At 39.7% G+C, this 13,360-nt stretch overlaps 1 pseudogene; it reads left to right on the top strand.

The window, feature by feature from the left end:
• Positions 1-2,378: 2,378 nt before the first annotated feature.
• LOC122749642 lies at positions 2,379-12,659 on the top strand (annotated as a pseudogene).
• The last annotated feature ends 701 nt before the right edge of the window (positions 12,660-13,360 follow it).

The raw sequence follows: 13,360 nt of genomic DNA, 5'->3' as shown, positions 1-13,360 counted from the left end.
AGTAAAGGGGCTGGAATTCATAATCTAAATTCCCTTCCAACTCTAAATGTATGGATTTAAATGCTGGTTCCATTTATATAAGGCTTTATGGTCACAGAGTATTTCATATTTAGAATTGTAGCTTTAGGACTAGAAGGGACTTCTGAGGTTTTCTAGGTGACCCCTCTCATTTTCTGGATAAGCAAAATCAGTTTACAATTTAGGGAACAGAGGGAAGTTAAGCAATTTGCCTAAGATTGTACAGGTGGTAAACATCAGAGGCAGGATTTGGTGCTCACAACAGACCTATGAAGTATTATTATCCCCATTTTACTGATGAGTCAATTTAATCTCAGAGAGACAGAAGTGAGTTGCCTGGGTGGTTCTAATTTTGGTGTCCTCTCCACCACCCTGGAATAGGAAGAGTGATGGGAGAAACTAACTCCTTATGTTTACTTGTTAGAAGTCACTTCTCCAATTGGTTTTGTTGTTGTTGCTATTGTTGTTTGGTCACTGCTTATTGGCATCCCAGAAGGATATTTAAGGGCAAGAAGAGAAGAACGAGGAAAGCAAGATCAGGGTGAGGTTTCTTTGAAGCAGAAAAGTTTTTATTAAAGAACAAAAAACAGAAAACACCTGGGGCAGCTAGGTGGCACAGTGGATAAAGCACCGGCCCTGAATTTAGGAGTACCTAAGTCCAAATCCAGCCTCAGACACTTGACACTTACAATATGTGTGACCCTGGGCAAGTCACTTAACCATCATTGCCCCACAAAAAACAAAAACAAAAACAGAAACTCCAAAACCCAACTGTTTTCCATTTTAGTTGTAATCTCATTGTTGCGGCAGGTTTTTATGTATCTCTGTATGCTTAAACACACTTAGAGCAATATCACACAGGTCTTTTGAATTCCTTCTGATCCTTTTCCCCCTATGTCCCTCTAACTTCTATACTGCTTACATGAAGTACTGTAACCCAGGGGGTTCTGTCAAAGAAAATCCCTCATCTTTTATCATTACCTATCTTCCTACTCTGCCATCACCATTTAAAAAAGTTGTCACTAAGAGGAAAAGGGAGGAATCATATGTTCACTCAGTCTACAAAATGCCTTTTTAAAGAAAGTTTCCAATCTCTTCTGCCTGAAATTCATCCTTTACACTGTTGTCAGATTAATCTCCCTTAATGCATGGATATTATCTTGCCTCTCCTCTGCTCCAAGCACATCAATGTCTACTTATCAAATAAAGGACAAACTCTTTAGCCTGGCATTCAAGGGCCTACATAACCTTGGGTTTCCCTAAGTTTTCAGTCTTATTACACATTATTTTCTTTTGCATTTGCTATGTCTCAGCTAAGTTTAACCTCACTTTCTTCCCCCTCACCCTCTCCTCCTTCCATGAGATTATCTTCCTTTTACATTGGATATATCTCATATGTATAATTGGTTTTTTGCATGTTCTCACCCCCCATTAGAATGGGAGCTCATTTAAGATTGGAACTGTTCTTTTTGCCTTTCTTTATACCCCCAGCACTTTGTCATTTTTTCAGTCATATCCAATTCTTCATGACCCCATTTGGAGTTGCCTTGGCACAGATTCTGAAGTGGTTAACCATTTCCTTCTCTAGCTCACTTTACAGATGAGGAACTGAGGCAAATAGGATTAAGTGACTTGGCCAGGGCCATACAGCTAATAAGTATCTGAGGCTGGATTTGAACTCATGTAGATGAGTCTTTCTGATTCTAAGCTCAGTGCTCTATATACTGTGCCACCTAGCTGCCCAGCCTGGCTCATAACTTTCTTTTTCTTAATTGTATCCTCAACACTTAGGATGGTGCATGGTACTTAGAAGGCAGTTAATAAATGTTTATTGAATTGGATTGAATACATAATTAAATATTTTGGAAGGACATTATATGAAAATACTATCTTCTCTCATATTAGCAAATCATTCACTGTTCTTGTGCTGCTTATAGAGAGAACAAATGAAACTACTTTTGTTATTGGTGTTTTCATTTATATAAGTAACATTTGAAAGTAGTGTTCACTTACAATTTATTTGAATGAATGTGTTTAATTAGGATTCTAACATTTTGGTAAGTGTTTTAAAATGTACATCCTATGGTAAATATAGTAAATAAAAATAGCAAATATATTAAAAAAAAACCCTTAGGTTTTGTTTTCAGTACTGACTGGTTCATGGTATATGACATTCACTATTCTTAGTGTTAGGATGTACTATAAAGATTACAACTGACATTTTGGATTGGTTATAATAAAATCTTCCCACAAATGGAAAACTGGCTAAAGAAAGTTCTGAAAAACTAACAATTCTCAGTGTGGGAACATAAAGAACTTTGTAATTTTATGAAGCTTTAGTTTTATAGGGTAGAGTCATTATGGCTAGCCTAAAATTTCCAGACCTAAATATAAGAGACAAGGTTACCCAAGAGGTAATTCTATCAGTATATGAAAAGTGTGGTTACTCAACCCTTGAACACACAGATGGAATTCACTAATGATAAAGGTCTCCCTGAAAAGCAACATGCTGTGGAAATACTTTTGCTAGCATGGAGATAGGTAATTGTTTTTGTTTATTTCTGTTTATTTAAGACATGAAAAATAATGATGAGGCTTAGGACATTATGTCTTTTCAATAGGTTTGATAAGCAAAAATGCATGTGAAAATGTTTTGATAAGAGTGAGATGGGCTGCCTTGTGTGATTGTGAATTTACTACCAATAGAAATAATTTAGAAGAATCTGAATAATTCTCAGTTATATTATTGTGAGTAGTGTTCAGGTAGTTGGGGACTAAATTGGACTAAATTACCTAAATTATTCATATGGCACATTATGGTTCCTCTCATTGATAAAAAATAGCTTGTTATTGAAATCTTTAGGACAAGATAAAAGGAGAAAGAATAGAGTAAATGGCACGGGGAGGGAATAGGATGGAGGGAAATACAGTTAGCATTAGTAACTGTGAAAAAATTTTTGAAGCAAGTTTGGCTGATAAAGGCCTCATTTATCAAACATATAGAGAACTGAGTCAAATTTATTAAAATAAGAGCCATTCTCCAATGGATAAATGATCAAAAGATATGAACAGTTTTCAGATGAAACAATCAAAGCTATCTATAGCCATATGAAAAAAAAATGCTTTCACTATTGATTAGAAAGATGCAAATCTTTATAGAGCTTTTTCAGTTTTCATCTGCTTATTGTTCCTCTTATAGTCTTTTTTTTTGCAGGGCAATGAGGACTTTGACTTGCCCAGGGTCACACAGCTAGTAAGTGGCAAGTGTTTGAGGCCAGATTTGGACTCAGGTCCTCCTGAATCCAGGGCCGGTGCTTTATCCACTACACCACCTAGCTGCCCCACCCTTATAGTCTTTCTGATAATATTCAGAAGGTAGAAGAAGTTGCAAGAATTCCTACCTAATTATGATCAATAAAGTAGGACTGGTTGCTGAAGAGGGAATGATAAGAATCTTTACAGTGACTACATCATATTAGATTTCATGGTAAAGAAGGAGGGAAACATTAGTCTCAGTCTGCCATGCACCCCAGATTTAAAGAGGACAGATTTTGAAAAGAATTTTGCATCTGGTGGTTTATAATGAAAGCTAGTACAAGATGGGTATTCTTAAGAATGGAAGTCTGACTAAAGAAGCCCAAATCATTCCATTGAGGATGAAAAAACTGAGCTATCTAAAGAGATTACTTCCAAAGGGTAAAGAAGTCATTGACCAAGCTATAGTAAAAGAAAAAAAAAGTTCTCCTTCAGGAGATGAAAGAAAAGGGAATACAATGGAAGAAATTAGTGTAGTACAATGGAAAGGACCCTGGCTCTGGAGGCAGAGGGCATGTGCTCAACTCCTCCCTAGCTGTTTACCACTAGTGTGCCATTATTGCTGTCCAGTGCCTCTTCTGTAGTTCATGATCTTCAGAAACTTATCCTTCAGGATCACATCAACTCTGAAACTCATACGTCCTCAGTGTCCCCTACCATTGGGGCCCCTCCCTCCATCTGCTTGGAGAGGGGGTACTTTTGAGAGCTCCTCTCATATCCTCCACCATTTAAGGAGGTGAGATCAAAGCAATCACCTTATCATTACTCACCCTGGCTGCAGGAATCCATCATATCCCCATGCTTTCCTCCCCCTCTCCTTTTTAGCTTCTTTTATATGTTGTCTTTCCCCATTAGATTGTGATCTTCTTGAAGATAGGTACTGTCTTTGTGGCTTTCTTTATATCCTTGGTGTTTAGCACAGTGCTTGGGACATAGTAAGCATTTGAGTGGTAGTTAGGTAATGCAATGGATAGAGTGCTGGGCCTACAGTCAGGAATACCTGAGTTCAAATCCAACCTCAGACACTTAATAATTGTGTGGCCCTGGGCAAGTCACTTAACTCCTGCTTGCTTCAGTTTACTCAAATATAAATGGAGATAATAAGAGGATCTACCTCCCAGGATTGTGGTGAGGAGCAAATGAGATAATAATTGTGAAGTGCTTAGCAGAGGGCCTGGCACATAATAAGAACTATGTAAGTGTTACCTATTATTTTTGTTGGTATATATATATTGACTATTTACTATTGCTTTTGGGCAAGTCACTTAAATTTTCTGTGCCTCACTTTCCCCACCTGAAAAATGGAATTGAACCATATGGCCTTTGAGGTTCCTTTCAGTAATAGGTCTATGAGAATAAATACAAAAACATGCAATGAATCTATAAAAACCATTTCAAGAATGCTAAATCTGAGGAGGAACTGAAATTAATGATGAGTGCTAAATAAAACAGAATTTAGCTATACTAGTGATATACTTTTTTAGCTACATTGGGAACAAAAGAAAGAATTGGGACGATGAAAATAGATGGAGGGATGACTCAACCCTATTTTGTTGTTTTTCTCTACCAGTGAGAATGATTCTCAGACTAATATATATATATATAATGAATATAATCTTTGGCCTCACTCTCGCAACCCCAAGTCTATTATCAGATTGGTTCACTAGAGGGATTTGTTCTCTGGGCTATCATTCTTCCTCAAGGTTACCCCTGAAATGCCGTGGTATTCTAATACTATTGACCAGTGTTGCATATCAGTGTGTTCCCTCATTCTCAATCACCACTGCCAATCAACATCTTCTCAAAGTCATCAATGCCAGTGATTAGCACCTCATTATAAAATTAACCAGGTGGAATCTTTTAAAAATATAATTTATAATTAGCATGAAGTATTTTTAGAATCAGAGATTTATTTAGTAGGTATAGCAAGAACCAAAGTACAAAAGCATCCCTCTAAAATAGGGGGAATCTCCCAATTCTCTTTTCTACTGTATGTTGGAGAGAATAGTCACAGACTTAATATGTTCACCTTTTGAATGTAGTATGTGAGATTTAAAATTGGATATTAGATCATAAATCTTCCCTCTTTAACCTTTCCCTTAATTTATCTCCCAGACTAGTAAATGGAAGAAGCTTCTGGTTTTCTAGTTAGAACTTTTATTGTATGGTAGCCACAAGGTGATGTTGATTAGAAGGATAGGAAAGTAGAAATACAATGTAAATCATCTTAAGTCTAAGCTTAGTCTATATTTCGCATAAAACTCACCAAAAAACCGAAGGCCACCTTTGGGGAGAGAGAGACCGTGTCAAGCACGTGCTGCTGCTAACCGCGAGCCGGGCCTACTCGAACTCTCATCAGCATCAGCCTGTACAGCGCAGTCAGGAGACCAGCAGAGCAGGAAAAAACTCCCACTTCCGTTCTCTCCTTGCCTTTTAAGCTCGCACCCCGGAAGTGGAGTGCTAGCAGGCAGTCTGACATGCGCAGCAAGCGGACTGGCGGGCATAGCTCATGCTGTTGGTCTCCTCCCTGAAAGAGTGGTCCTTAAAAAAAACTGGCGTCTTTCAGTTATCCTAACCGACTGTTAAAAAAACTTTCATATTTTTTTACCACAAGTATAACTGATGGAATTACTTCCTTGCCTATAGGATACAGAGTCTCAGTTGCTAGATTCATTCGCTGCTGGGTTGTATACATTAGGTTTGTTCTTTGAGGGAAAGGGTACACTGGTGCCTCACCTGACTGAGCTATAGCAGTTACAGTAATCTTTAATATAGACTCCTGTTAATGTTGACTTCTTGTGCCTCTTAAGACCTTTCTAAGCTTATAATGCTATTCCATCTCCAATAAACGATCTAAAAACAAGAGAATAGACCCAACAGGGACAGAAATAATATGTGTCATGTGTTATAAGACACATGACAACCAAGCCAAGAGGGATTCCCCATCTGGGGGGTTACAACATTTCACAATTATTCCTGTTCATTCCTTTTTGCATGCATGCCTAATTCTTCCTCAACAGACAATTAAAGGACTTTGTCATGGAGTAAGTGGATAGGACATTGTCACAGAATACTGGCCCCTCCATTACATGTTATCAAATCCTTTTAGAAGCAGGGTCAACAACTTTTCCAGGCAAATTGGCAGCAGGCCAAGTTCCTCACATATGCTCTATAGATTGAGTCTACATGATTCCCTTCATCCCCATTACATAGAGAACAAAAATGGTTAAATGTAAGTTGAAATCTAAGATAAGCAAGTATATTGCTGCCTTCAAAATAACAGGATTCAATGAATTATTCCCCAGAGTCCTAGATACTGAAAAAAATCTTACACGTGTGATTGCTCAGCTGCTGTCAGTGGCTTATGAAAAATTGTAAAGAAGAGAAAAAAATGCCACTAGAGAGGAAAACAGGTGCAGAGGCATAAATTCAGAATGTGAATTTGGAGATGGTTCTAATAGCTGCTTTGAAATCTGTGCAAGCTTGGACAAACCACTGAACCTTTTCTGGACCTCAGTTTCCTCATCTATAAAATAAACTAGATGATCGCTATGGTCATTTACAGCTCTAGAACCTTAATAATAGAAATAAAAGACAGACAAATGTCATTCTCATGCTTAAAATGGGGGAGAAGATAGATTTTTCATTGATTCCTGCTTAATTGTCGAATGAATTTTTGAAGTAGGTTTTTCAGTATTTGGAAGAGATAATCCCTAAGAGCTAGAATGGCTTCATCAAGAACAAGCAGAACCAAGAAAACATTATTCATAGTAAGGACAACAATGTGAGTGAGACAGGCAGTATAGCCTAGTGGATGAAGAGATGGTCTCAAACTCAAGAAACCTAATTGACACATAATGACTTGGTGATCTGGATAAGACATTTAATCTCTCAGTGCCTTTCAGTAACTGTTGAAGACCATAAATTTCATGTCAGCTGCTGATTGGCATTGTAGAGGGACTTCCCTGCCCTTATGAAAAAACTTTATTTTTAAAAAGTGTTACTGAGGACAATGGTTAAAAGGCAATGGAAATTCAGCTCAATACAATGGTCAATATTGTTTTTAGATTACTGAGGTTATGCTCTTCATTTTTTCCTATTAAGAAATGGTGAACTGTAAAGTTATATGTGCTACCAGTAGAAACATTAATGGGAATTTGAACAACTGGATCAAATATGGTTAGGGAGTATGGTGTGGGATAGGAAGAGACAGACACACTGACATTACCTGAGACTGGTGCATCTTGTTATTATTGCCATGTGTTGGCATCACTTGTGTTGGTACCTCAGGCCAGGTGCCACCTCAGGAGTCCACCCCACTTGTGTATAGCCATAGTGTTTGGGCTGGGAGAGGAACCTGGAGAACACAGTGTGCTTCTTCTCTTTAAGCTTATGGGGAAAGGTTGATACTCCTCATCTCTTAGTCCCTAGTTTGCCAGTATGAATGAAATGAGGTGAACTCCATCAGCCCTGGATGTTGGCATTCATGCTACTTTTGGCTCTGGTTGTCTTAATAGCTATACTAAACAGTTTTATCCAAATGTTTTTATGGACAGTTATTATGGGGAATAAAGTTGATATGAAGTATACCCCCTTACTCTCATTCCCCATCCCCTTACCTAATTTGTTGAAAAGCCCTATTGTCCTTTCTTTTCTTGGTGAGGCAATTGAGGTTAACTGACTTGCCCAGGGTTACACAGCTAGTAAGTGTTAAGTGTCTGAGGTGGGATTTGTACTCAGGTCCTCCTGACTCCAGGGTCAGTGCTCTATCCACTGTGCCACCTAGCTGCCCCCCTGTTGCCTTTGTAATATCTCTTTGTAATATGCCCCCTTCTCCCCTCTGATACTGCTACTACTCTAGTACAGGCTTTCATATTCTGCTGGCTTACTATTTCTTGGCTTTTAACTCCTTAAAGTATAGTGCTGCTTCCAGGAAACACTGTTCAAGCGACAGCATGGCCAGGGGGTGATTCAGCTTCTTCTCAGGCTGCCTGACCTCAATTTTATTTGATTTTCAACTCTCCATGAGGGGGGTGGGGGGTGCTGCTTCTCGGCTCCGCTCCTGTTCCCAGCTTCAGAGGGTCCCAGGTGTTTTGGTTTGAGGAGGTTTTAATCTTGCCTGGCCTGTTCTCTGGTCCAGAGATAACCTCAAGCCTACTTACTAAATAACCAACCAGCAAAGCTATCTGTGGTGTGGTTCTTAGCTTCCACGAGCCTGCTCCCCTGCTCCCCTCCCAGATCTAGGGCAAATTCCTTGGGCAGGTGTCGGGTGTGTCAGCCTGAATGCGGTAGGCTTTACTTGTGGCCCAGCACGTCCCCCTGAAATCTATCTATAGGTGGAGAAAACTCTCAGTCCATATTTTTGTGTGTCTTTCTGCTCCAAGGGTTCTTTTATTGATATTTTTGGGGTGATTGTATCAGAATCTGTGTGTGTTTAATGTCTTTCACTACCATCTTGGCTGATGTGCTCTCATATTCTCTTGCCTTGATTATTTACAGTAGCTTTTCATTGGTCTGCCTGCCAGTAATCTCTCCTCACTCTAATCAATTGTCCATTCAGCCACCTAAGTGATTTTTCTAAAGCACAGGTTTGACTGTGTCACCCCATACCACCCTTCAGTAAACTCCATTGGTTCCCTATCACCTCCCAGATCAAATATAAAACCTCTACTTGCAGTTCAGAGCCCTTTATGACCTAGCTCCCTTCCCACTTTTCCAGTTTTCCTATTCCTTTGACCTCTAATACCCCCTAAGACCCCACCCCCACATACTCTTCCATGCAGTGGCATTGATCTTGATATTTTCTGAATAGACACTCCTTCTTTCCTTTGTGCATGAAATGCTCTCCTTCCTCATCTCTGCTTTTGGTTTTCCTTCAAGTCACTGCTAAAATCTAATTTTGTACAGGAAGTTTTTACCAATCTCTCTTATTTGAGGGCCTCCTTTTTGTTTATGGTTTCCCATTTATCCTGTATTTAGCTCTTTTGCATGATGTCTCCCCCATTACACTGAGGTTTTGAGGGCAGGGACTGTTTATGTTTTTTTTGTTGTTGTTGTTTGGGGCTTTTTTTGCCTCTTTTTGTATCCCCAGTACTTAGCACAGTGACTGGCACATAGAGGTGCTCAATCAATTTGTTCAGTGACAAAATCTTTCATGCTATGCTTGTAAAAAAAAAGTTGGAGAGAGATGTGGGTTAGATGATAGTACAATTAGGTGAACTTGGTACTTGTTGAATAAGCAGACCCATAAGTTATTGATTAAAGCATCAGTGTCAACCTAAAGGGATGCCTTTACTAATTTATGACACTGTTCTTTTTTGTGGGAATTTGTTAATTTTTTTCTGTAAACAGTGCTGAAAGAATAGTAAATTTGGAGTCAGAGGATTTAGGTTGGATTAAGATGGCTTTAGACAACGCTTCCATTTTCAAATTCTGTGATTATGTGAGTTCAAAGCTCTGATCTGCCACTGAGTTGGGTACTAATATTTCAGAATTTCAAGGCTGTTGCTACTGAGCCAGAATATGAGGATAGCCTGGACTTTGGCACTGGAGAACTGGTCCGGGGAAAACTGCAGGCTTTCTCCTGGTGGCCTGGCTAAATTGTATCTTGGTGCCAAAGCTGAGAAGCTGGAGGCACTCAATGGGTCAAGTGGTTTGGAGATGGCAAATTCTCAGTGGTTTGTGTTGAGAAATTGATGCCACTAAGTTCTTTCTTTTCTTTTAGATTTTTTTTTATTATTTTCCAGCTACATATTACATATAAGGATAGTTTTCAACATTTGTTTTCATGGAATTTTTAGTTCCAACTTTTTTTTTCTCTCCCCTCCTCCTTTCCCTACCTCCTCCGCAAGGCAGAAAGTTGTCTGATACAGGCTGTATATGTACAATCACATTAAACATATTTCTACATTAGTCATCTTATGAAAGAAGAATCAGAGCACAAAGGAAAAACCTCAACAAGAAGGGAAAAAGTCCAAAAGTAGAAAGAGTATGGTTCAATCTGCATTCATAATCCACAATCCTTTTTTTTTCTGGATGTTAAGAACATTTTCTATCATGAGTTCTTTGAAACTGTTTTGGATCATTGCACTGCTGAGAAGAGCCAAGTCTGTCGCTATTGTTCATCACACAATGTTGCTATTACTGTGCACAATGTTGTCCTGGTTCTGCTCCTCTCAGTCAGCATCAGTTCATTCAAGTCCTACCTGAATTCCTCCTGCTCATTGTTTCTTATAGCACAAAAGTATTCCATTACATTCATAGCCATTCCCCAATTGATGGACATTCCCTTGATTTCCAATTCTTTGCCACCACAAAGAGAGCTACTAGAAATATTTTTGTGCATGCGAGTCCTTCTCCCTCTTCTATGGTCTCTTTGGGATACAGACCTAGCAGTGGTACCACTGGGTCAAAAGGTATGCACAGCTTTATAGCCCTTTGCATAGTTCCAAATTGTACTGAGCTCTTTCTGCAGTGCCTTCTGCCAGGCCAAATATAACAAGCAGCCTATATACTGGAAAACCATCTATGAGGTCCTTCAGGTATCCAGCAGCTGTTCCAGGAAGCTATTTACAGACTGCCCTGAGAATGATGACAGTGACACAGCCAAGGCCATGGAGTTGCAGAACAATCAAATGATTGAATGGGTTCTGGGTGGCTTCCAGCCCTCTGGCCCCAAGGGCTTGGAGCCACCAGAAGAAGAAGAAAGAAATCCCTACAAGGAAGTTTGTACTGATATGGGCTAAAGCTGTTGCCCATGCCCTACCTCCAACAGCCAAAAAGCCCTGAAAGACCACAATAGTGAAGCCCAAGATCAAAGAGATCATTGGCCAAAGCACAAGAGAGCAGCTGGTATAGGTTATACAGCAGAAGCACAGGAACATTGAAGATATCTATATCTCCTGTGGGAGCCTCACCATCATCCTGGAACACCCCCTCTTTAGCGGAGGCATGTGCCAAAATGTCAAGAACTGCTTCCTGGAGGGTGCCTATCAGTACAACGATGATGACTACCAGTCATATTGTACTATTTGCTGAGGGGCCAAGAGGTTCTCAAGTGAAGGAGCAACAACTATTGCAAATGCTTCTGTGTCAAATGTGTGGACCTCCGGGTGGAAGTAGGTGCTGTCCAGGCAGCCATCAAAGAAGACCCCTGAACTGCTACATGTGTGGTGAAAAGGCACGTATGGGGGCAGATAGGTGGTACAGTGGATAAAGCACCAGCCCTGGATTCAGGAGGACCTGAGTTCAAATCTGGCTTCAGACACTTGACACTTACTAGCTGTGTGACCCTGGGCAAGTCACTTAACCTTCATTGCCCCACAGGAAAAAAAAAAAAAAAGAAAAGAAAAGGCGCCTATGGGCTGCAATGGCAGCAACTCAACTGGCCATGATGATTTCAGATGTTTTTTTCACTATGACCAGGAGTTTGACCCTCCCAAAGTTTATCCCCCACTCCCAGCTGAGACACAGAAATCAATTCAGGTTTTTAAAGGAAGTGCCACAGGACTGTAGGTGCTGAACGATGTGGGGAGCAAGGTAGACCCCTGCATTGCCTTAGAGGTGAGGACTCCATCACTGTGGGAATGGTATGCCCTCCTTCCCCCACTTCCCACAAGGGAAGAACATGTATATGGGAGATATCTGTAATGTTACATACAGGAAAAACACATAAAGGAACTTTGATTTGGTAATTGGAGGCACTCCCTGCAGTGACCTTTCTATTGTCAACCCTTCCTGGGAGTGTCTCTATGAGGGCACTGGATGACTCTTCTTTGAGTTCTACCACCTTCTGCATGAAACCCAACTTAAGGAGGATGATGACTACCCCTTCTTCTGGCTCTTTGAAAATGTGCTGGCCATGGGGGTCAGTGATAAGGGGAGTATCTCACACTTTCTAGAGTACAACCCTGTAATGGTTGATGCCAAAAAAATGCCACAAGTCCATGGGGCTTGCTACTTCTGGGGTAACTTTCCCAGTATGAACAGGCATTTGGCATCTTCTATTAATGATAAGATGGAGCTTCATGAGCATTTGAACCATGGCAGAATAGCAAAGCTCAGCAAAACAAGAACCATTACAACTATATCAGACTCTATCAAGCATGGCAAAGACCAATATATTTCCCATCTTCATGAATGAGAACAAAACCATCTTATGATGTGCTAAAATGGAAAGGGTCTTTGGCTTCCCAGTCCATTATGTGTCCAACATGAGCCTTTTGATTAGGCAAAGACTTCTGGGCAAGTTATGGAGTGTACCTCTTTGCCCCCTTGAAGGGATTATTTTGCCTTTGTGTAAGGGACATGAGAGTGAACTGGAATAGTGACATCTTATCAAAACAAAACCACCAAGAATGAGAGGATGGAGTCAAGTATCAGCACCTGGAAGAAAAAAAAAGAGAATAAAAAACAAACAAACAAACAAAAAACACTCACAAAAAACCTATCACAGATGCAAAAAACATCCACTAGTTATTATTGAGCAAAAGGAGTGAATACCATTTCTTGATTTTTCAATGTTCAAATCTGAGCCCATTTAAAAAACAAAATCAAGCTTCCTCTCCCCTCTTTATTGTTGTTGTTGTTGTAAAACCGTTTAGTTTTCCAGTCTTTCCAGAGGGGTTTTCTGTTTGTCTCAGTTTTGGCTTCTTGCTGTGACTGAAATAAGAGGGTTTACGTTTTTTTAAAATGTTATAAGAGGAGTGGGAAAACAGGGAACTACAGCAAAAAAAAAAAAGATATTCAACAAAATAAAAAGCAGCAACTCTAAAAAAGGGGGAGGTTGACTATGTGACCTCTAACATTCCTTCTACCTCTATATTTATGATTTAGATTTGTTGATCTATGATCCCATGAAAAGATTAAGGTAAGAGAACCTAGATGTAAAGCCAAGCTCTGCCATTCATATTTATGTGATCTCAGATAAGCACAAGGCATCTCTCCTGGTCTCAATTTCTTAATCCTCATAATAGAGAAGTTAGACTAATAATCCTTAGGATCTTCTCCACTTTTAGATTTTATGATC

Source organism: Dromiciops gliroides, chromosome 1 (assembly GCF_019393635.1).
Source record: "Dromiciops gliroides isolate mDroGli1 chromosome 1, mDroGli1.pri, whole genome shotgun sequence".
NCBI lineage: Eukaryota > Metazoa > Chordata > Mammalia > Microbiotheria > Microbiotheriidae > Dromiciops > Dromiciops gliroides.
The sequence above is the reverse complement of the archived record's forward strand: the minus strand, read 5'-3'. Positions and strand labels throughout refer to the sequence as shown.